The sequence below is a fragment of the Balaenoptera borealis genome (genome assembly GCF_965194805.1).
Source record: "Balaenoptera borealis genome assembly, chromosome: 13".
NCBI classification, from domain to species: Eukaryota; Metazoa; Chordata; class Mammalia; order Artiodactyla; family Balaenopteridae; genus Balaenoptera; species Balaenoptera borealis.
In genome coordinates, this window is record NC_138870.1 from 90829328 (window position 1) to 90854587 (window position 25260).

The 25260-nt window shown below is 39.7% G+C and overlaps 1 long non-coding RNA gene across 1 annotated transcript in view; it reads left to right on the top strand.

Annotated features, from left to right (window-relative positions):
- LOC309609059 overlaps positions 1 to 21424 on the top strand; it is an 86553-nt gene extending 65129 nt beyond the window's left edge. The window contains exons 2-3 of the long non-coding RNA XR_014233237.1: positions 16399 to 16487; positions 21231 to 21424. This is a non-coding gene — a long non-coding RNA (uncharacterized lncRNA). The remainder of the gene's footprint in view (positions 1 to 16398; positions 16488 to 21230) is intronic.
- Positions 21425 to 25260: the final 3836 nt, after the last annotated feature.

Here is a 25260-nt window from a genome sequence, read left to right on the forward strand (position 1 = left end):
CTGAAGGAGCTGAGGACCTGGGGAGGCTGAGGCATGCTGGGTCCTGCTTAGCTTGGGGGAGGGGGAGGGAGTGGAGCTGGCATCACTCAGAGGACCCTATCAGCCTTCTGACATGGGAGTTGAGCTGGGCCACAGAGGCAGCACTGACATGGGAGCGAACTGGTTTATCCTGTCAGGACTCTGGCAGGCCTTGCCCCAACCCTATTTATTTACATTTTTTTTCATTTCATTTACTTAAATGAACATATTTTGAAAGTCTAACACATATGCAGAAAAGTGTAAAGATCAAAGTCTAACAGCTCAGTGAATTTTTATAAAGTGAACCCACCCATGTAGCTACCACTTAGGTCAAAAAATAGAGCATCACCAGCAACCCAGAACCCTTCTGCCCTTCTGCCCTGTCACTCATCTCCACCCCCATCCCAGGAAATAATCACTAGCCTGACTTCGAGAGCATAGATTAATCTTGCCTGTTCTTCATCTAAATGGAATCATACAGAATGTGCTTTTATGTGTCTGATTTCTTTGGCTCAAGTTATTTTCAAGAGATTCATTCATTTATTAAGTATAAGATTATTTCATTCATTCTCATTGCCGAATAGAATTCTACCATATGAATATGTTGCAGTTTGCCCATTCTACTGTTAATGGACATTTGGGTAGTTTCTGGTTTGGAGCTATTGCAAACAATGCTATTATAAGCATTCTAGTACATTCCTTCTGGTGCCCATACCTTTGCATTTCTGTTGGGTAAATACCAAGAAATTAAATCCTGGGACTTAGGGAATGCATATGTTTAGTTTTCATAGTAAAGTGGTTGTGCTAATTTATACTGTCACAAAGAGCGTATGAGTGTACCCATTTCTTCATAGCAGTTTCTCTACAGCGTTGCCAATACTTGGGGTTGGAAGCCTTCTAAACCTTGGCCATTATACTGTGTGTGGTAGGATGACCAGCTTTTAATAGCGCTGCAGTGTAGCAGTGGAAAGTAATTGCCAGAATGGGTCTGGCCCATTACCCTTGAGTTCCTCAAAGTGAGATGTGCTTCCCTAAGAAGGCACAAAACAAGAAGTAAGAGGAGGAAAGAGAACTTCTATTGCATATATTTTAAATTTATTTATTCATTAACTTTTGGCTGCATTGGGTCTTTGCTGCTGCATGCGGGCTTTCTCTAGTTGCTGAGAGCAGGGGCTATTCTTCGTTGCGGTGCGCGGGCTTCTCATTGCAGTGGCCTCTCTTGTTGCGCAGCACGGGCTCTAGGCACACGGGCTTCAGTAGTTGTGGCACGTGGGCTCAGTAGTTGTGGCACATGGGCTCTAGAGTGCAGGCTCAGTAGTTGTGGCTCGCAGGCTCTAGAGCGCAGGCTCAGTAGCTGTGGAGCACGGGCTTAGTCGCTTGGCGGCATGTGGGATCTTCCTGGACCAGGGCTCGAACCCGTGTCCCCTGCATTGGCAGGTGGATTCCCAACCACTGCGCCACCAGGGAAGCCCCCTGCATATATTTTAAAAACAGCTTTATTGAGATATAATTCATATACCGTAAAATGCACTCATTTGATGTATACAATTCAGTGGTCTTTAGTATATTCATAGATATGTGCAACCATCATCATAGTCAATTTCAGGAAATTTCATAACCTCAGAAAGAAACCCCATACTCTTTAGTGTTATCCCCACCAGTCCTAAGCAACCACTAACCTACTTTCTGTCTCTATAGATTTTCCTAACCTGAACTTTCATATGAGTGAAATCACATTCTGTGTGGTCTTTTGTGACTGGCTTCTTTCACTTAGCATAATGTTTTCAAGGTTCATTCACGTATAACATGCACCAGTAGTCCATTCCTTTTTATGACTGAATAATTTTCCACTTATGGACATACCACATTTTGTTTATCCAGTCATTTTTTGATGGACTATATGTATTTTTAATCATTTAAATAGTTGATGTTTTTTGTGTTTTATAATATGACACACTGTACTAATATATAATTTAATATATTAATATAGAAGGACTCATCTGTGATTTATAAATAAGTAAATATATACATATATTCATACAACCTCAGAAAGGCTTTACTGTTAGGAGTTCACAATCAACAGTGTTTTAAGATTGCTGCTTTAGAACCAATGTTCTCTTTCCCTTGGAGTTAAAAGTTAAATTGACTCTCCTTTTGGGCTGCCTAATTCCAAGAGTTTGTTAATTTCAGATACTCAAGGTGGAAAAGGGAACCAAAAGAGTGAGTATTTCTGCTTATGTGGTAAATGAGTGTTCCAGCTAGTTAAATTTAAACTTAAAAAAATAAAAGAAATATGACCATATTTCTACCTCGAATGTTAAGGAGCTGTTCATTCTAAAATTATTCTCTCTCTAGTAGCCTCTAACAACAGAGTCCGTGTTTCTCTCAATTTTGTGTCTTCTCAAGTCCAGCCTGGCTCTTCTGTCTGGAACACCCTTTCTGCTGTCAATGATCTGGCAATGCTTAGGGAGCACCCAGCCTCCTCCAGGAAGGATCTCAGTCAAAGCTCCTTGGGGTGCAAATAATAGAAGCCCACTCACTTTAGCACAGTGGTTGTCTACGGAGGTGCAACTTTGCCTCCTCTCCCATCCCCCAGGGACATGTGGCATTGTCTGGAGACATTTCTGATTATTACAACTAGAGAGCGCTATCGACATCTGGTGGGTCAAGGCCAGGTAGAGGCCAAGGATGCTGCAAAACATCCTACAGTGCATGTGGTAGTCCTCAACAATAAAGAATTATCCAGCCCCCAATGCCAGTAGAGTCAGTCTATGGCACAATAGCGCCAGCACCCCTTCCCCGTCCCCTGCCCCCCAATCTCTGGCTTATCTCTCCATGTAGTAGCCTGTCTTTGCATCTCTCTGGCAGTGAGTTTTATTCTCCCCTGTTTACGGACTGGCTGTCTGTTTCTCTAAGCAGCAGTAGAGAGTGACCTCTCACAGCTCTTAAATTCACAAGTTCTTAGTTCAAGTGAACAGTAAAGACTAACGAGCATCCCTGAACCCCAATTCCAAAGGGGAGAGACCAAAGTCATCCAGCTTAGGAGAGTTAGCCACCTCTTATCGCATCTGTTATGACCGAAGGCAGGATCACTGTCCCACATCTTTGCCAGGTCTTATTCCTGTGGATCAGAAGGGTCAATTTTCAGCGAAATGAGAGCCTGTGTTGAACATACTGTGGTTAACGGTTTCATAATGCCCATCACACTTTCTAGAAATCTTTTGCTATACTCTTTTGGCTCCTCTACTAGACCATAAGCCCCTGAGGGCTAACCTCTATAGCTCCAGTGCCAAGCACAGCACCTGGCACATTGTGGGCCCCCAACAAAGACTCCTTGAATGAAGGGGCATTTACTCATTTGCTTCCAGATATAAATGATCATGGAAACCTCTGTTTACAAAACTCTCAAAACACTGCAAAGCAAAATGCAGTAAGTAAACAATGACAACAACAGTGAGGGTCTTGAGGCACATCCTTTGAACAGAGAGAAAAACAAACCTGAAAAGTGCTTGCCTAGAAAGTTACTGAGAGTGGAAAAATTTTCCTTCTAAGGCAATCACTGTCAGTCATGGGCAGGACAACTATTACATATGAAAATACTGGTGTCAAACCTCATTATGGAAGATGATTTAAAACTTCACTTGGCATTTCCTTCCATATTCTAAAACCAGAACTTCTTTACATAAAAAAGAAAAAAGACCACAGATATTGCAGTCTCGGAAACAACCTCTGTGTTAGGGCCTCTTACCAACAATCTTCTCAGCCCAGGCTTTATTATCTAAAACCTGCTTGTGCAAAAGTCCCCTATGTTGAGGACAGAGTGATCATAGACATTAAAAAATGAAAACAATATTAAATCACTGTTGTGAGCTGAATTGTGTGCCCCCAAAATTTATATGTTGAAGCCCTAACCCTCAGTGCCTCAGAATGTGACTGTCTTTGAAAATAGGACCCTTAAAGAGAGGTGATTAAGTTAAAATAAGGTCATTAGGATGACCCTTAATCCCATCTGGCTAGTGTCCTTATAAGAAGAGGAGATTAGGACACACGGAGACACAAGGGATGCCCATTGCGGTCACAGGGAGAAGGTGGTCATTGCAAGCCAAGGAGAGGGACCTCAGAAGATACCAACTCTGTCAGCCCCTTGATCTTGGACCTCCAGTCTCCAGAACTCTGAGTAAATAAATTTCTGTTGTTTAAGCCACACAGTTCTGTGGTGTTTTGTTATGGCAGCCCTAGCAAGCTAATACAATCACTCTCTCTAATGGCTCCTCATCCTTTCAAGTATAAGGACTTTTTATTTTATTATTTGCTTATTATATAAATTTACTTAATTCAACCGGCAAAGGAAAAGCACAGAAAATTTAACTCCATAGTAAGTTTATCAGACATGCCCAGAAAGAAAGCCTGAAAAACCAAGAATTAGGGCCCATCCTAATCTAGGATGACCTCATCTTACCTTGATTACGGCTACAAAGACCCTATGTCCAAATAAAGTCCCACTCACAGGTACCAGGAGTGAGGACTCATATATATTTATGTGGGGTGGGGGACACAATTCTACCCACTACAAATGGCAAAGCTTGAGAGGAGTTGAAGAGTGATTGTAAGAAGCACAAAGAATCTTCTGGAGTGCTGGTGACGTTCTTGTTCTTGATCTAGGTGCTGGTTATACTGTGGTTTCAGCTTATGAAAATTCATCCAGCTATTCCCTTATGATATGTGCACTTTTCTCTATGGATGTTATGCTTCAATAGAAAAAAAGTTTCTAAGTCACTTTTGTTTAGAATTCGCACTTGTTTATTCTTTTGATTTACGTCTCTCTAAAATGTTAGGGAAAAGCAAATCTATCAGTGTCTTGAAATAAAACAAAAGAAGACTGTAAATGGATATATCACCATGGGCTTTGATTTCTCCCCTGTATCTGTGATCAAGAAACTCTATAATGAGTAAAAGCCACAATGTATTCAATATTTTAAAACTGATATCTTTCTCTTCATAACAGCATCTGTATACATTTGAAAAATATTTGTACATAAATGTCTCAAGTATTATATATCTGTTTACAGGTTATGCTTGCCTGCCATACGGATTCACAGACATTTTGTACTAGTTCCACGGCCACTCTATAGTCACAGGTCATGGATCACTTGTCTACAGCCCTTCAGGGAAAAATGTACAGTGGTGAAGAGCCTGGAATTTACAGTTAGACTGTCTGGGTTAGAGTCCCAGATTGTCATTTTCCTGGTATAGGAAATTGGTGTGTGCCTCATTTTTTCCACCTGTAAAATGGAGTGATAATAATAGTATCTAACTCATAGGATTGTTGTAAAAAGATGAGTTAATACATGTTAATACACAGTAATTGGGCCTGATTATATATAGGTACTAGCTATTAGTATTATCAAGATTTGTAAGCCAGAGTGAGGGTCCAAGGCTGGTAGCTGCCCTGCTCCTGATTGGAGTAGATATTAGGGGTACGGATTACTCCAGGGGAGTCTTGTCTTTCGGCTACTGTGAATAATGCTGCCATGAACATGAGTGTACAGATATCTGTTCCAGTCCCTGCTTTCAGTTCTTTTGTGTATATACCCAGAAATGGAATTGCTAATCAAATGATAATTCTGTTTAATTTTTTGATGATTCGATTTGCTAATTATTGATTTTTGAGCTGTCATACTATTTTCCACAACAGCTCACTGTTGTATATTCCTACCAGCAATGCACAAGTGTTCTCATTTCTCCACATCCTTGCCAACACTCGTTTTCTATTTTGTTTGTGTGTGTGTGTGTGTGTGTGTGCTTGTTTATAATAGCTGTGATGGTTAATTTTATGTGTGAACTCACTGGGCCTCAGTGCCCAGATAGTTGGTCAAACATTTTTCTGGGTGTTTCTGTGGGGATGTTTTTGGATGAGACTAACATTTAAGCTGGTGGACTTTGAATGAAGCAGATTTCCCTTCATAATGGGACTGGGCCTCATCCAATCAGTTGAAGGCCTGATTAGAACAGAGAGACCTACAAGTAGTGGGAATTCTCCAGCAGTTGGCTCTTGAACTAGAACTGGAACACTGGCTCTTCCTGGTCCCCCAGCCTGACAGGCTTTGAACTGGAACAGCATCAGCCTCCTGGCCCACCCTGCAGATTTTGGACTTGTCAGCCTCTATAATCACATGACTCAATTCCCGAACATATATGTAATATCGTATTGGTTCTATTTCTCTGGAGAACCCTGACTTATATAATAGCCATCCTAATGGGTGTGAAAGTCTCATTATTATTTGAATATGTATATAAGTACATGGCCTATACACACTGTATATAAAACCTTTATTGAGACTTACCAAGAGCCAGGTACTGCCCTAAGCACTTCACATGTCTTAACTCATGTGATGTGCACAGCAGCACCCTGAAGCAGACATTAGCATGACCTCTAATCTAATCTATAGAAGCAACCACATAGAGGTTGAATAACACTGGTCTAAAGTCATGCAGCTGGTATGTGATGACTTGAACTCAGCAGTCTGGTTCCGGAATCTTTGCTTTTGCCAAATCATGCTCAGACACCTTCTGTTCTAGTAGTTGTACTTGATTCTAATCATCTTGGTGACCTCTTATGCACTGGATTTCCCTTTCCATCACCTCCTCTCTTCCTGAAAGTCCTTCTGTACTTCTGTTCCCCCAAATCAGTCAAGGCTGGGTGCTACAATATTCCCTACTGTGGCTTCTGGTGTCAAGGGGAAGAATGATGGTTTCTGGTTCCAACAAAACCCTGAAAATACGCCCTTGAGAAAAAAAATTAGGAACTGCTGAATCCTTTACCCTGGAAGGGGAAAAGTTAAATCGTTTAAAAATGAAAATTATTCCCATAGTGTATTTCAGCCAAATAATTAAAGTGTACACATGTATTAATTACACTTCAAGACTCTCCTTGCCCTGCTTTGTGAGGTTCTCCATTTTCCTGGGGTTAAGTGAGGACAAGCATTTTGAGGCACTGAATTCCAGTTCAAGAAAAGCCTCACAAGTCTGGTTAGACGAAGATTCCCATCCAAAAGAATTGCCCAGCCAAGCAATTAAGTCACTTTCAGAAGTTACTAACTTCCAGTTGACCTTTGTGGAAGCCATAGCTGCAGTTATAACTCACAGGTTTGATTTTTTTAAAAGATCAAACTCCCCTCCAGGAAAAGTATATCTAGCACTTGACACTTGGAAACAGTACTAAGTCAGATCCCTCTCTTTAGAATTGCTGCAGATGTTTTCACATCCCATTGACCTTACTGTGTCCCATCTTTCAAAACCAAAGCCTGAATAATTTCATCAAAGCCATTTGCTTTGACCTTGATGGGCTTCCCAGGATAATTGTCTTCTGCAATGTATCTTGGGAACGTGGAGTCCCCCCAGGATGCAAAGCGTTAGCTACTGCTAGAGGCGCAGCAGGGCATGTCACATCTCGAATGGTATCAGAGACTTTTAAATCAGAGAGGGCTCTCAAAAACCATCAAATTATACTCCTTAACTTTACAGATGAGGAAATGGAAGCTCAGGACGGTCATAGGAAGACACTGAAGGATTTTAAACAGGGATGGGCCAACAGGGCTCTTCTGTTGAACTCACTTATTAAATTTATGGGTGAGACAAAGCAAAGACTCAGAGATACCACTATAGATTGAACAAACCAGCATGATAAAACTTAACAAACAGTAATAATAAAGCACTGCTTCCAGCTGCAGAACCAGCAAGGCTCTCTAATAACCTGAGGATATGGAACAGACGGGGTTTGGCTGACTGCAATCTCTGTATGAGTCTGCAGAGACAGTGGCCAACCAGATGTTTACAAACCTAATTAAATTCTAATAACGGCACAATCACGTTGTGTTAGTATATGGATATATTCAAGAAGGACACATAAAATTGTTCATGGTAGTTATCTCTGGGCAGTAGAACTAGGAGGAAGAGAGGGCTGTACTTTTTACTTTAGACATTTAGATATTGTATTACTTGACTTATTTTATGATGAATATTTTCTTAATTTTGTAGTAAGCGAATCGTAAAAACTTAAAAAATAGTGATTAACAAAACCTGAAGCTGAAGGAGAGTATCCAGATGAAGGACAGGAATGTGCTAGATAGAGTATATGGGATGTCTACTGTCTAGTCTTGGGTATCCAAGGGACATCAATAATTTTAAGTATCATATTTAGGAGGTGTGAGATCACGGTGCTAGAGGGGGTTGTGAATCAGGTCACAGGGGGAATTATTGAGCAAATTTAGCTAACTTCAAATTTTCGAAAACTGAGCATGTAAAACAGACTCATTGTCTGTCTCATTCCGAAGAACTGGTCCATGGAAATTCATTTGTTCATTCATTCATAAAATAGCATAAGTGTAACTTCCTTAAAAAGGCATTTGAGAACGTATTTCCCCTAGCAAAGAACTGGGCTACTTTCAGAAGAATGAGCTGCTTATCCTGAAATGTATTCAAGGAATGGTTGGCTTGAATTTCAGAGACAGACACCTGCATTTTTAAAGAGGATGGACTAGGAAATGTCTAATGATTCTTATCAATTTATACTTATACCGTTTTCCTGCTCAAAAATACTGTGAAGCCTCCATAACAATGTCAAGGAAGGTCAAATTACTCACTGTGATGTTCAAGGCCCTTCAGAATGTTGCTCCAATGGCCTTTTCCAATTTATCTTCTGCCATTCCCCATTAGGCACCCACTTCCCAGTCTCACTGGTCCATTTGTCAGGTACCTTCTTGCCTCCTTGTCTTTTCTTTTTCACACTGTTCTTTTCTAGAATGCACTTTTGGCTTTTCTTGACTTAGTGAAATGCAACTCATTTTTCAGTTTGGATCATCAAATACTACCTTGCTTTGAGGCTTTCCCTCTCTCCTAGGTATTACTTTTCAAAGCTGACAGTCGCTGGTAGGAATCCACAGTCATACCAGTAATTTAGAGCTAGGGTCCACTCTACTTGGTTGGTCAGTGCCCACACGATAGTAGAGGTTAAAAATGTAAAACACCACCCTGCTGTCACTGTAATATATCTAATATTGTGTTATGGTTAATTTTCTATGTTCCTGTATCTGCTGTTAGACCTGGAGCCCCTTGAGGTCAAGATCATGTCCATTCAAATCCAGAGCCCATGGGCTTAGTAAAAGGCCTGTCACTCCACAGCTATCTGGAAATCTGAGTTGAATGAATTAATGGACTTTAAATAGCTCTGGTTCTAACACTCACCAGCCAGTTAACATTTCCAACTTCAGAAAGCAGTTACCTCCTTCATGTTTAGAGACTTTAGCTGAAATTGGTATAATATGCCAATGCAGTATGTCTTACCACTTTAGTGGTCTTTGGGAACATTCTGAGAATACACCTAGTTGATGTAGTTAAACTTTCAAAGAGGCAGAGATAGCTATGATCCCCATTCTCAGAAGGGGTAGAATGAGCCCTATAGAAGGAATCTACTATATAGGACAATCCAAATTAAGAATCCAACAAATTTGAATTCTGTTTATGCCAAGTGCTAGCCATGTGAGCTTGAGTAAGTTATTACTGTATCTAAGCCTCAGTTTCCTCATCTATATAAAGGGGATAAAGATGGTTGTTGGAAGGAGGATTTCATAAGATACTGCATACAAAGCACTAAGCTCAATGCCGGCATGAAAGTAGATATTATTGCAGTGTTCTGGATTTGGCAGCTGTAAAAACAACCTTGGATTCATGAGCAGCTACTACCTGTTGTAACTTCGTCGGCTTCTCATAATACATATACATATTTCTAGTGCCTGGTTCCTAAAAGGCATTGTAAGATGTTGAATACACTCAAATATATATTTCAATGTTTGCAGCATTTAGATTCCAAGGAATATGCTTTTATGTTTGCTATGTTTTAATGTTACAGTTTTTGCCTTAAATTCAGCACCAGATTGACTTGACCCATTTGTGTTAAGCCCTTTACATGAGCAGAGCATTGTGGCTTACACTTACTCAAATCCAAATTAAGATCTAAATCTGAAGAAAGAAAATCACCTTTTTAAAGAACCAAACTCCATGAGGAGAGAAAGTAGGCCAAGCACCTGCTGGACAAACTGTTAGAAGGGATCCATCATTTCTTTTAACTTTTGTTACTTGTTACTGGCACTAAAATAAATCCATTTGTGCCAACACCTATTATTTCCCCACTTCCAAAAAAGGTCAGCATTCAAACAATACAGAAGATTCTGGATAGGACCTCATAATAATGATTTTTCTCATGGAAAGTTTAAGTTCTGGTTCTGCATATTTCTGGCTGTGTGATTTTGCCATACCTCAACCCTTTAGAAGACTAAATGAAATATATATATATATATTTCATTACATATATTAGTATATTATATATACTAATTACTAGTATATTATATATACTAGTAATTAGTATATAATATATATATATATGCTATATACTGTATGTATATACATAATACATAAATATATACTAATTACTAGTATATATAATATGTATATTCTAGTAGATTGTATTATAGCCATAATAGTGGATGTGTAGTGGTATCACACTATAGTTTTTTTTTATAATCTTGCATCTAGTATTTATTGTCTAACATCTTAGGAACTTTTTTTGTAATTTTTAAAATTAAAGTATAGTTGATGTACAATATTTTATAAGTTACAGGTGTATAATATTAGTGATTCACAATTTTTAAAGGTTATACTCCATATATAGTTATAAAATATTGGCTATATTCCCTGTATTGTATAATATACCCTTGCAGCTTATTTTATACATAATAATTTGTGCCTCTTACTCCCCTACCCCTATATTTTCTCTCTTCCCCTCTCCCCACTGGTAACCACCAGTTTGTTCTCTATATCTGTAAGTCTTTCTCTTTTTTGTTGTATTCACTGGTTTGTTGTAGTTTTTAGATTCCTCATATAAATGGTATCATACAGTATTTGTCTTTCTCTGTCTGACTTGTTCCACTTAGCATAATACCCCCCCAAGTCCATCCATGTTGCTACAAATAGCAAAATTTCATTCTTTTTTATGGCTGAGTAGTATTCCATTTTAATATTTATATACTACATCTTCTTTATCCATTAAGCTGTTGATGGACACTTAGGTTGCTTTTATCTTGGCTATTGTAAATAATTCTGCTATGAACATTGGGGTGCATGTATCTTTTCAAATTGGTGTTTTTGGGGTTTTTTTTGGATATATATGCAGGAGTAGAATAGCTGGATCATATGGTAGTTCTATTTTTAATTTTTTGAGAACCTTCCATACTGTTTTACACAGTGGCTGCACCAATTTACATTCCCACCAGCAGTGTAGGAGGGTTCCCTTTTCTCCACATCCTTGCCAACACTTGTTCTTTGTGTTCTTTTTGATGTCACCCATTCTGACTGGTGTGAAGTGATATCTCTTTGTGGTTTTGATTTGCATTTCCCTGATGATTAGCGATGTTGAGCATCTTTTCATGTGCCTGTTGGCCATCTGCACGTCCTCTTTGGAGAAATGTCTACTCAGCTGTTCCGCCCATTTTTTAATTGGGTTGTTTGGTTTTTTGATGTCGAGTTGTATGGGCTGTTTATATATTTTAGATAGGAACCCCTCATCAGTTGCATCTTTTGCAAATATTTTCTCCCATTCCATAGGTTGTCTTTTCATTTTGTTGATGGTTTCCTTTGCTGTGCAAACGCTTATAAGTTTGGTTAGGTCCCAGTTGTTTATTTTTGCTTTTATTTCTTTTGCCTTGGGAGACTGATCTAAAAAAATATTGCTACAATTTGTGTCAGAGAATATTTTGCCTATGTTCTCTTCTAGGAGTTTTATGGTGTCATGTCTTGTATTTAGGTCTTTAAATCAGTTTGAGTTTATTTTTGTATATGGTGTGAGGGAGTGTTCTAATGTCATTGATTTACATGTAGCCATCCAGCTGTCCCAGCACCACTTGTTGAAGAGACTGTCTTTTCTCCATTGTATATTCTTGCCTCCTTTGTTGTACATTAATTGACCATAGATGCTTGGGTTTACTTCTGAACTCTCTATTCTGTTCCATTGATCTATGTGTCTGTTTTTGTGCCAGTACCTCACTATAGTTTTAATTTGCATTTTATAATGATTGGTAATATTGAGCACCTTTTTATTTACATATTAACTATTTGTATGTCTCCTTTGGTGAAATGTCTATTCAAATATTTTGCCAATTTTGCCAATTTGGCAAATATTTGGCCAATTTTGTCTTTTTAGAGCTGTAAGAGTTCTTTGTATACTCTGAATATAAGTTCTTCAACAGATATGTGATTTGTAAATATTTTTTCTCAGTCTATAGCTTACCTTTTTATAGTCCTAGGTGTTTTGTTCTTTTTGATGCTACTGTGAATGGAGTTGTTTTCTTAAGTTCATTTTCAAGTTGTTTGCTATCAGTATATAGAAATACAACTGATTTTTGTATATTGATCCTGTTTCTTGTAACCTTGCTAAAATCATATATTAGTTCTAGTAGGGCTTTTTAAAAAATTTTGGTGGATTCCTTAGGATCTTATACATACAGGATCTTATTTTTTTAATTAGGGTGAAATTCACATAACATAAAAATTAGTTATTTAAAAGTATACAGTTTGGTGGCATTTAGTGCATTCACATTGGTATGCAGTCACCACCCCTATCTACTTCCAAAACATAACAACCTCAAACAAAACCCCATGCCCATTAAGCAGTGACTCCCCATTCCCCCCTCAAACCCCTAGGCCCTGGCAACCATCGGCTTTCTGTCTCTATGGATTTGCCTATTTTGGATATTCCACATAAATGGAATCGTACAATATGTGACCTTTTATGTCTGAATTCTTTCAGTCAGCATGTCTTCTAGGTCGATCTGCATCGTAGTATGTCTCAGTACTTTATTCCTTTTTAAGGCTGAATAATATACCTTTGTATGTATATATCACATTTTATTTATCCATTCATCCATTAATGGACATGTGGGTTGTTTCCTTTGGCAGTTGCACATAAGCACTTGTGACAAGTATCTCTTTGAGTCCCTGTTTTCATTTCTTTTGGGTATACACCTAGGGAGTGGAATCAACATATTATATAGTAATTCTGTGTTGAATTTCTATAATTTTATAAATTATTTCTATAATTTATTTCTATAATTTTATTTTTTATTGAAGTATAGTTGATTAACAATGCTGTGCCAATCTCTGCTATATAGCAAAGTGACTCAGTTATACACATATAGACATTCTTTTATGTTTAACTTCTTGCTTTCCACAGCATTTGGAGTATTTTCCATCCTCGCCAGCAATGTATGTGGGCTCTAAATTTGCACATCCTCACCAAACCTTGTTACTTTCTTTTCTTTTTTAATTATAACCGTCCTAGTGGATGTGAAGTGGTATCTCATTGTGGTTTTGATTTGTATTTCCCTAATGAGATCATATTTTGTAACTCTATATATTTTTAGTTGTTTCCTTAGTCATTGCTTTAGGAATTATGTGACTTAACTTATCATATTTTACTCGAGGTTATTCCTGACTTAATTTGAGTAAAATATAGCAAATTTGTTTCAATATATTCTCCCCCCCTTTTGTGCTATTATTCTCATATACATCATACTTACGTATATTATAAACCAGGTAATACAGTGTTATAATTACTGCTTTACACAGTTTATGTCTTTTAAAGACACTAAGGGAAGAGAAGAGACAAAATATGTTTATACAGTTTTTTATATTTACCCACATATTTACCATTTGTCTCTGTCCATTCAAATTATCATCTGGTGTCATTTTCTTTCAGTCTGATGTACTTCCTTTAGCATTTAGTTTAAGGCAAGTCTCCTAGCAACACACTCCCTCAAACTTTATTTATCTGCTAATATTGTTATTTTGCCTTCATTTTTGAAGGATGGCTTTGTTGGATATAGAATTCTCTTTTGACAGTTTATTCTTTCAGCACTTTGAACGTGTTATGCCACTGCCAATTGCCCTCTGTTGTTTCTGATGAGAAGTCAGCCATTAATCGTACTGCTGTTTTTCTGTAGGTGATGTCATTTTCCTCTTGCTGCTTTTAAGATTTTATCTTTGTTTTTGGCATTCAATAGTTTGACTCAGGGGTTTTACAACTTCCCGGATCTAAAGATTAAAGCATGAAGGCTCTGAATTAGCCAGGGATGTGTGGAGAACTTATCTAGCTCTTGTGACTCATTTCCAGGAGCTCCCTATTAAATTTCTGGGTAGTCCCCCATTCTGCCACTCACCCCAACCAGCAATGCAACTTCAAACTATAGTAACTGTGGGCTTTCCCTGTTTGTTTCCTACCAAGTTTGTTACTTTTACTGATAATGTGCTGGGCACAAGTTTCTTTTCCTCCACTCCAAATCAAGCCTCCTCCAACAGCAAAGCTGCTGATATTTACAGACTACCCGGCCCTGGTAGCACTACTATGCCATGAGCTAGGTGGGAGGAGAGGTGCAGTTCCAGGCAAGAATGCCATAGATTCCTTCTGTCTTACCCAAAGTTCACCAGTTTTTCATGAATAAATAGTTTTTCTATTTCCTATTTGCCTTTAGTCAATTTCCAGAACTCTGAGATGATCATTTTCCAAAATTTTGTCCAGTTTTATTGTTTTGTTTTAGGGGGGGTGAGAATTTACCTACCTCTTCTCTCTGTCCTAGCCAGAGGTTTTGCCTACACATGCATTTTTTTTTATCATTATAGAATTTAATATTTTTATATGACAATGAAACAGCAAATGGTTTTCACATGGATTTAAGACTTTCCCAAAGCTAAATTACATAAAATGTTTGTTTTCCATGGTAGAAACTCTAAAAGTATATATAAGTCTACAAGAATATAAAGATGTATTTTTTTAAGGCCTGAAAAACCTTGAAGAGGGTTATCTTTTTTTAAAACATCTTTATTGGAGTATAATTGCTTTACAATGGTGTGTTTCTGCTTTATAACAAAGTGAATCAGTTATACATATACATATGTTCCCATATGTCTTCCCTCTTGCACCTCCCTCCCTCCCACCCTCCCTATCCCACCCCTCTAGGTGGTCACAAAGCACCGAGCTGATCTCCCTGTGCTATGCGGCTGCTTCCCACTAGCTATCCATTTTACATTTGGTAGTGTATATATGTCCATGCCACTCTCTCACCCTGTCACATCTTACCCCTCCCCCTCCCCATATCCTCAAGTCCATTCTCTAGTAGGTCTGTGTCTTTATTCCCGTCTTGCCACTAGGTTCTTCATGACCTTTTTTTTTCCCCTTAGATTCCATATATATGTGTTAGCATACTGTATTTGTTTTTCTCTTTCTGACTTACTTCACTCTGTATGACAGACTCTAACTCCATCCACCTCACTACAATGCATTTTTTAAAATACTTTTGACACAGAGAGATAAATTGCTCTCCAGAAAGAATTACACCAATTTGTGCTTCTATCAGTAGTATGTGGAGTGCCAATTTCCACATAATTTTTCCAGGATTGGATAATAGCTTTAAGTAAATCTATCGTAATTTATAGGTGAAAATCTTACAATACTACAAGTTCAATTTAAATTTCTCTAATTGCTATTATATCAAGGATCTTACTCAAGAATAAGATGAGATGATATTATATGTGGTAAAATCCTCTGGATGTAAAAATTTTCTATAGAAATGCAAAGCACATACTATTATCTTGCAATACTTTAAAGTCTGACCACAAACCAAATTGTTCTCACAAATCCTTGTGTTCAAGATGCTTAGGATAATCCCAGAAAGATCCCTGCTATATATATGGAGAACTCAGGGTTTAATGCATGAATCATACTCATCCTTGGGGAACATTAGTGATGATGTTCCAGAAAACCAAGGCTAGAATAATTTCTTAGTAAATGCAGGAACTGCAGGATTTGGCAGGAAATTGGGGGAGGGAGAACAAACCACAATTCCCCCTGACAGCTCGGAGGTTGCAGACCAGTTCTGCTATGGATTTAACATAATAAAGTGTCAAGACAACAGTTCTATGACAGTGTCTTATGACTTTGCAGGAATGATGTATGAAATGCGGAAGTTCATTCACCATTTCCTCTGAAGGGAAAAGGGAATAAGAAGGAAAATCCTTGGAAAGTCCATAAAACCCAGGAGATGAGGGCATGGACTTCTTTCTCTTTATAACATAATATATTTTTATTGTAGAAAACACAGAAAATTCAGATATGCAAAAGAACACAACATCTACTCACAGTCTGGTCACCCAATGATAACTATTGTTATAAGTTTGTGTATACCCTTCTTGGTTTTATATATGGGAAAGGGAAAGAGAGGAAGAGATATTTCATAATCCATGTGAGTTTTTTTTTAACTCTGCACTTCTTTTTAGCCCTTCAGTTGGGAGAGGAGGCTGCCAAGGAGAAGTCAGAACAGTGGAACCCGAGCAAAGACACAGAATCAATTTTAAAAGGCATTGTGGTAAGAAGCTGATGAAGAATCTATGTACACTTAGATAATGAGATGTTCCATGCCTGGAAAGATAATATCAGTATCTGTAGTGGGAGGGGAGAAGTGTGGAACAAAGCACCATGAGCGTGAGCAGTACTTCTCAAATCACCTGTGGTGATGGATCTGTTTTAAATTTCCTGTCCATGCTAGACTGATGCTTTTGTGAAATATTTTAAAAATTATGCATTGGGATGTCACAGCAATTTCAAATTGCTATAAATTACTATAAATTTCTGAATTTATTGCATAATCATAATAAATAGTTGGAAGGCCAGCACAGGTCTATGGATCCCACATTGGGTAGGACTGTTGTAAGTACTTGTCTTGTTACAGCGACAATTTAGATATCACTAAGGGTAAAGACAGTGTGCTAGTAAATGTTTAACTGGTTCTCTGGGGGGAAAATCCTGATTTTAGCGTTTGATGATATCCGTGGTGTAAATACTCCCACCATGACAGATTTCAAGCTACTAAGGTGAAGTCGCTGAATGCAAAGTAGAGAGAGATGAGTACAAGTTGTCTGCAGCACACCGTTATATAACAAAACTTACAAATGGGCCTCTAGTTAATGGAACCTTCATAAGAACAAAAATAACATATATGATTTTTAAACCAGCAGAAGAAAACTCACTCTATTCAATGGAAAGCAGGAAAGGAAGATAAAAAAAACACCCTTCCTTTGACTGGAGTATTTCTCACATTATACAACCTGCCCCATACAACAGAAGCCAGAACTCACTTTCCAGCTTCCTCTGCAGCGTAGGTGCAGACATGTGACTTAGGCTCAGCCAATCAGATGGCTTCTTTCTAGACCTCTATTCAGAAGAGAGCATCATGAGGAAGCTTTATGTAAACCTTAGAGACAATGATGTCCAGATCTTGGCAAGTAGCAGCAAAGGGAAACTAACATCAGTTCCAAACCTCATTAGTGAGAGCTGAAGAGTCTGTGGTGAGTGGTGGTTGCCCTGGAGGAGTTCCCAAGGTGTGGTTTGGGGCCTGACACCTTGACTCTCCTGGAAAGTCTGGGGGATTCCTAATAGCCTTAAGATGACCTTTTCTGCTTAAACCATCAACAGTAGTTTCTGTTGTTCGCAACCAAGAGCAATGATTGATATGGCATCTGTACCTCATTTTAAAAATAACATATTTATTGAGATATAATTTATATACCATACAACTCACATATTTAAAGTGTATAATTCAATGATTTTTAGTATATTCATTAGCATTACTTCCTAAAAAGAAGGAGGTATCAACTCTCTATAAGCTACAATATTCTAATAGTAAAGCTGGCATGGAAGGTGGTGAGCTTCTAATCACTGCAAAATCAAAATCAGGCAATTGGACTGACCGACTGTTAAGATGTTGAAGAGGAAACATCTGCACTGGATTACATGGTTTCCAAGATCCTCTTCTAATCTAAGATTCTATTCACTCATTCACTCATTTATCCATCCATCCATCCATTCTTTCTTTGTTCCAAGAAAAATGTTAAGAATCTTACAGGGGGCTTCCCTGGTGGCGCAGTGACTGGGAATCCACCTGCCAATGCAGGGGACACAGGTTTGAGTCTGGGAGGATTCCATATGCCACAGAGTGGTCGGGCCTGTGCGCCACAACTACCGAGCCTGCGCTCTAGAGCCCACGAGCCACAACTACTGAAACCCATGCGCCTAGAGCCCATGCTCCACAACAAGAGAGGCCACCGCGGTGAGAAGCCTGCGCGCTGCAGCGAGGAGTGGCCCCCAATCGCTGCAACTAGAGAAAGCCCGCACACAGCAACAAAGACACAATGCAGCCAAAAAAATAAATAAATAAATAAAATAAAAATTTTTTAAAAAGAAAAGAATCTTACAGGAATTCACAAAATGCCACAAGAGAACACAAATTAGAAGAAGTGAGAAATAGAAACAAAATAAGTCAGGTTAGAGATATTAAATGAAGTCAGGAGTTAGGCAAATACAAAAGGGCCTGTCTTACCAGCCTTTATGTTGTTAGATGTAAACCCACACATCTGGCTTCCAGTTTTCCAGTAGTCAAGGCCAAGAGGGAGACTTGATCAGCTACAAAATTTACAGTGTCCATTAGGCACAATTCTTTTTGATTCTAAGACCAGAAAGAAATGTCCCCTGATCCCAGCCACACAAAAGTCACACCTTTATATGACGGTATTTGCTTTTCCAGTTCCCCTTTGGGCTTTTAATCACTTTACTAACTGCCTTCTCTCGTATTGGGCGGCACTTGGGAATGCTCACAGCTCTGAAGCTGAGCGCTATTGCCCCACAAATGAAAATAGTAAAAATGCCTTTCCTCCTAAGAGTCCCAACACTCAAGTCCTCCTTGAATTGGCTCTTATGATGATGACTTTTGAGTGATAACCACAACTACCATTTATTAAGCATCCGGGCACTTTACTGTCTTGACCTCTAGTCTTCACAATAATCCCAAACAAGATAGCATTTCCCTATTTTATAGATGGGGAAACAGACTCAGGGAAAATGATCTGTTCAAGGTCACAGAGCTGGTAAGCAGCAGAGCCAGGGTTCAAATCTAGGCCTGTCAGGCTCCATAGGCTGTCTTCTTTCAATACAATCCCACTACTGTTTCTAACTTCTTCCCTGATGATAGTTACTTTCTAACTTCTTAGAGCTTTACCTAAAGACCTTCATGTTGGTTAGACTAAAGTTAATCTGCTCTAACAGGGAGAGCCAAAGGTAGTTTCTTTTTTAAAAAATTTTTATTGGAGTATAGTTGATTTACAATGTTATGTTAGTTTCAGGTGTACAGCAAAGTGAATCAGTTATACATATACATATATCCACTCTTTTCTTTTTTTTAGATTCTTTTCCCATATAGGCCATTACAGAGTACTGAGTAGAGTTCCCTGTGCTATATAGCTGGTTCTTATTAGTTATCTATTTTATATGTAGTAGTGTGTATATGTCAATCCCAGTCTCCTAATTTATCCCTTCCCCCCCTTATCCCCTGGTGACCCTAAGTTTGTTTTCTACATTCGTGACTCTACTTCTGTTTTGTAAATAAGTTCATTTGTACCCTTCTTTTTTAGATTCCACATAAAAGCGATATCATATGATATTTGTCTTTCTGTGTCTGACTTAGTTCACTAGTATGACAATCTTTAGGTCCGTCTGTGTTGCTGTAAATGGCATTATTTTGTTCTTTTTCATGGCTGAGTAATGTTCTATTGTATATATGTACTACATCTTCTTTATCCATTCTTATGGACATTTAGGTTGCTTCCATGTCCTGGCTATTGTAAATAGTGCTGCAATGAACACTGGGGTGCATGTATCTTTTCAAATTATGGTTTTCTCAGGGTATATGCCCAGGAGTGGAATTGCTGGGTCATATGGTAGTTCTATTTTTAGTTTTTTGAGGAACCTCCATACTGTTCTCCATAGTGGCTGTACAAATTTACATTCCCACCAACAGTGTAGAAGGATTCCCTTTTCTCCACACCCGCTCCAGCATTTATTGTTTGTAGATTTTTTGATGATGGCCATTCTGACCGGTGTGAGGTGATACCTCACTGTAGTTTTGATTTGCAAAATGCAGTTCCTTTAACAATGTAGGAGTGTTTTTTCTCTCTCATGAAGAAGTGTAGCCTTGAGTGGTCTGGGCCAGCAGGAAGGCTTTGGCACTCATCACATAGCTTCTCTCATCACCATAGATCAGCTGGTGAGAAATGGGAGAAAGAAAAAGTCAATCAAGGACAAGTAAATTTAAGGAAAGGGTGTAGAAATTGCACACAACACTACTGCTCATATATCATTGTGATGAATGGACCATTGTAGCCCATTCTTCAAGGGCTACAAGGAATTCTGGGAGCTTTTGGTTCTAGCTGGATGACAAGTGCCCAGCTAAAATTTGGCGTGTTTGTTTGAATGGGGGTGAGGTTCTCTAACCTAAAAGAAAAAGGGGGAAACAGTCTGCAGGGAATGGTTACAGGCTCCATCACAGTCCCCCTAGGAATAGTTTTCGTCTCTGATTCTGAATTTTCCTATGAATCAGCATTCAACCACCAGTGACCAGACAGCCTTTTTGCTATTTGCTTTATATCTTGCTACGAAAAAGATGTTGTCTCTTGTTTTTTGCAAGTTTTATTCCTTTTTTTATTTCTTCCCTCTGCCCTTTAAAGCAAAGCCATTATTCACTTAGAAATTTAGAGCTAGAAAAGACTTTCTGATTTTACAGATGGAGAAATTGGGATTCAAAGTGAGTGACTTATCCAGGGTCACTCAAATAGTAGCAGATGTAGGACTTGAACCTGGGTATTTTGGTTCCACCCCACCAGATAGATATAAGTCCTTCTCCACCTAAGCCCCTTCCTTTGCCATTTTTTTTTTTTTTTGGTGGGGGACAATGGCAAGAAAATTAACAACACATCTGACAGCTCTGAAGTTTTCCTTAGAAAATCATTAAAGATGAGGCTAATCAGAACACAGACAAAACCTTCCACCTAGATAAAGCGCAGTCATGCTCATTTGAAAACTGGTAGAAGCACTCCAAAATAACTCCTAGTCATTTCCAGGCTTCCTACAAATCCTCCTGACACACCTGAAGATATCCTTCCTAACCAGGCTTGTAGTCTTGTCTCTGTTAACTGACCTGTAAAAGGTTACTGGAAACATCAGAAATTCCTGGTCCTGTTAGCACCCAAGGTAACACTGCTTTTTCTCCTTTTCTTTCTAGTTTTCTCAGCTCGATTTCAGTGCTGCTTGAAGGGCTGGAGGAATTCCATGCGCTCCAGGGTCCGGATGAACTAGCTCCTCAACAGCATTGCGATCAGATGGGCAGCCAGCAACAGGGCTGCTCAGCCTGGCATTTCGAAGGCTGGCTTTTCTTCATTGAGGAGGAGAAACAAAGAACAGAGGGAGGGATGCAGAGTGTGATAGACACTCCGCTCTAGGGGTGTGTGTGTGAGGGGATGTGGGTGCAGGGTGTACAGGAGGTGTGGGTGAGGGTGTGACATGGGTCTGTGTATTGTACGGAGGAAAGAGAAGAGGAAAAGAAAAAAAGAAAGAGGAGAAAGAAAAAGAGGAAGGAGGACTTCCCTCGTGGTCCAGTGGTTAAGACTCTGTGCTTCCACTGCAGGGGGCACAGGTTCGATCCCTGGTCCGGGAACTAAGATCCCGCATGAACCTCGGAGCAGCCAAAAAAAAAAAAAAAAGGAAGAATTCTAGAATGTGTGTCAGCAAAGTAAGCTTAAGGGGAACACAAGAGGGAGAGTGAAAGTGAGACAGAGACAGAGAGCAGGTTAGAATGTGTGCGAGGAAGGAGGGGGAATAAAGCACAGCTGGGGGAGCTCTTGATTGGGAGAGGCCCAATTTAAGAGCAAATACTCCTTTAAGAGACTGGCTCTCAGCCTGTCTGCCCGTGTATCAGTCAGTCACTGGCAGTGTTGTACAGGCTGTAGGAATTTCAGATGTTTGGGGGTCATGGTCCCACCCACAAGGAACTTATAAGGAGATGGGGAGCTCCAGGAGAAATACCTGAGGGCTCCAACACAAGGGGTAAGTGAGAACCAGTATCAGCTGTGGGGCAAAGCTGTTATGTTAGTTTGCTGGGGGGTAAGGGTTGGGGAGGGAAGAGGACTCTAGTCCAGCACTGAGTTCAATAAGAGGGAACTGTTAAATAAATTATAATCTGCCATATAATGTACCACTAGGAATAATGACATAGATGCATATTGATTGCCATAGCAAGAGATCCACAATTTATTGTGAAGTAGAGAAAACCCAGCAGGTTGTGAAACAGTACATATGGTATGATGCAATTTTATTAAAAAATTATACATTTAGATATATGAAAGAGGATACATGTAGAATTGTTAACAGTGATGATTTTTGGATGGAGGGATCTTGATTTCCTTATTTATTTTCTTTTATTTTTTTCAGTAGGCATGTATTTCTTTTACAATCAGGAAAATAGGAAAGAATGTGTATAAGAGAGAGAATGAGAGGCTGTGGATGAGACAAGAGCAAGTGCACATTTATCAGTTCTGTCTTGGAGGGTGCAAAAGGCTCTGCTTGAAAGCCCAGAACTAACCAATGACCACCCATGGCTGATCAGTGACCAACCAGTGATGACACCACTGTGGCTCCCATCTCCCCCTCCCCCTCCTTTTCTCCTACCCTCCCTGGTCCCCTGCTTCCCCCTCTCCTGGAACTGGGGGACGGTCCTGCTGATCTTTGGGAAGGTGCTGAGTTGGACCCAGATAGGACATGCCCTTGACGCCAGGGAGGAGGAGGAGAAGGAAGGAAGAGTGGGGTTCCCTTCAGGTTTTCCTCCTCCCTTTCCCAGGAAGCAGAGCTGAGCCAGACCCCAGGGAAACAAGGACACACATTCTCCTGCTCAGATGGACTCGGAAGATGACTTTGTCCTGCCCCATGTGACACCTAGATGGGAAGTTCTTGTGGAGAAAAACCAGGGAGCACGTTCTCGACAGCTGACTAATCTGATTAATTCTTTTATAGTATAGGGTCTGAGGTTGGCTCACACCGCTGAGGCCGTCTGCCAGGTGGGCAGGGGTAGCTCAAAAATCAGTACACTGCGGGGCTGGTGTAAAGGGAGACTGTGATAGATACCTTTTGGGGCTAACCGATCTCAGAAGGTGGACTTAATTTGGGCTCTTGTTGTTCAAGTTCATCTTGTTCAAGCCCATCACTGGACATACAAGTGAGTTTTTTAAACTATGCATATCAAACAGAAAAGCAGACCCTACTTAAAACACAGTTGCTAACAGCTACTTCTGCTCACAGTGATATACATTCTCTCTAGAGGAGGTGGCTTTTTGGTTAGCAAAATTCAATTTAATTAGGAGCTCAAGCAAGCACCCCTCCCTGTGCCCCCTCCTGCCCCAACCAGGGGTGGTTGAGAAAGTGACAAGAAAGCAGAGAGAGTTAAACTCTCTGATAAGAAATGAATAGAAACTTTGGGACATGGAGAAGGGAGAGCTTAAAAATGAAATGGTGGCGGGTAGAAGCTATGGAGAAACATGCCTAGAAAGGTCCTAGTGTCTAAGGTGGCTTAAGGACAACTAAAACCAAGTGTATTTTATATTCAGTGGTTTTGTTTTTGAATCGGTTCTGAGACTCTGTAGCCCCCTCGGTCGCTCCATTATAAAGAGCATTGTTCAAGTGACAGAGTGAAGCACCAGTGGTTTAGAAATTGGGTTCTGGGTCAGGCTGCCCAGTTTGAGACCCGGCTATGCCACTTGGGGGCTCTGTAACTTTGAATAAGTTCCTTTACTTCTCAAAGCCTTAGTTCTTTCACCTGGAAAATGAAAGTAATGGTATATGTGAGGATTAAATGAGATCAGCTGTATAAAGCACTTAGTACGGCGCTTGGCTCATAGTAAATGCTTAGTGTCAGTGGTAGTGGTGGTGGTGGTGATGATGATGGTGATGGTGATGGTGATGGTGGAGGAGGAGGAGGAGGAGACAGTGATAACACAGCAGCTGCAGCTGCATTATATAGTCTTTCATCTGCCAGTATTTATTATCAACTAGAGAAACCATAGAAGACCTAGCTGAACACTGGACTTTAGATGGATTTGTACAGTGGTTTTCAAATGGTTTTCAAAGTGTGGTCCCTGAACCAGCAGGATCTGCAGCCCCTGGGAACTTGTTAGAAATGCTGGTTCTAGGCCCCACCCCAGATCTACTGAAACAGAAGATCTGGGTATGGGTCCTGTAATCAGTATTCTAAAAAGCCTTCCAGATGATTCTGGTGCACACTTTAAATTTGAGAACTACTGAATTCATGAACGCTGCTTTAGTGACTTACAAGAAAGGAGCCACATTGCTGGTGGGTTAATTTTTTTCACATGTGTTCTAATGTGGCCAGTATGCAATCATCATAATTTCACTGCGTGCGATTATAAATAAATATATAGTGGAGTCAAAATTTATCCAGGTGTGAAAACTAGTACTTCCGTTTTCTAAAACTGATCTCATCTCTGGAGTTCCCATTCTTCTGGGGAAAGTCTTTTTCAGTTTAGCTCATTGATTTACTTCATCAATTCAAAGTTCAAACTCCTGTTGGGGAAGTATTTTGTCCTCCCCTCGCCACCTTTCTAGGATGGCATCTGGTGCAAGAGGGAGCTAAGGCAGCCTTATGGTAGCAGGGAGAGGTCTTTGCACACGCTGGGTGTCCTCCCACCGTGGGTGTTGCTTATCCCTCTGGGCTCACAGATGTGACTTTGCTCCAAGACTCTGGGCTCTGGCCGTTCCCACCTGGTCTTTTGGTGCCTCGTGCTGGCACCTGCTGCTGGAAGCTGTGGTCCCTGGCACAGTTTGCCCCACTGTAGCCTCCTCATCCCAATCCTACTGCCTAGACCTCCTTGGATCCTGGCAACCTGGACGGCAGACAGAGCCCAGACTGCTTCAAACCAGGGAGGAGACAAGGGAGAAATGCAGTTAGTAAGAAAGGATAAAAATCAATTTATCCCATAGCTATTCACCCTCCTCCCTCCCTTCCTCTTTCTTTTCTTCTTTCTTTCTTCCTTTCTTATTTCTTTTTAAAAAAAATTATATATATATATTTTTCATCGAAGTATAGTTGATTTACAATGTTGTGTTAGTTTCAGGTGTACAGCAAAGTGATTCAGATATATATATATATATATATATATATAACAGATTCTTTTCTTTAATGAAAAGCCAAAAGGGAAGACATCTGTCTTGGAAATTGAGATTTAATAAAAGCAGGTAATACTCGG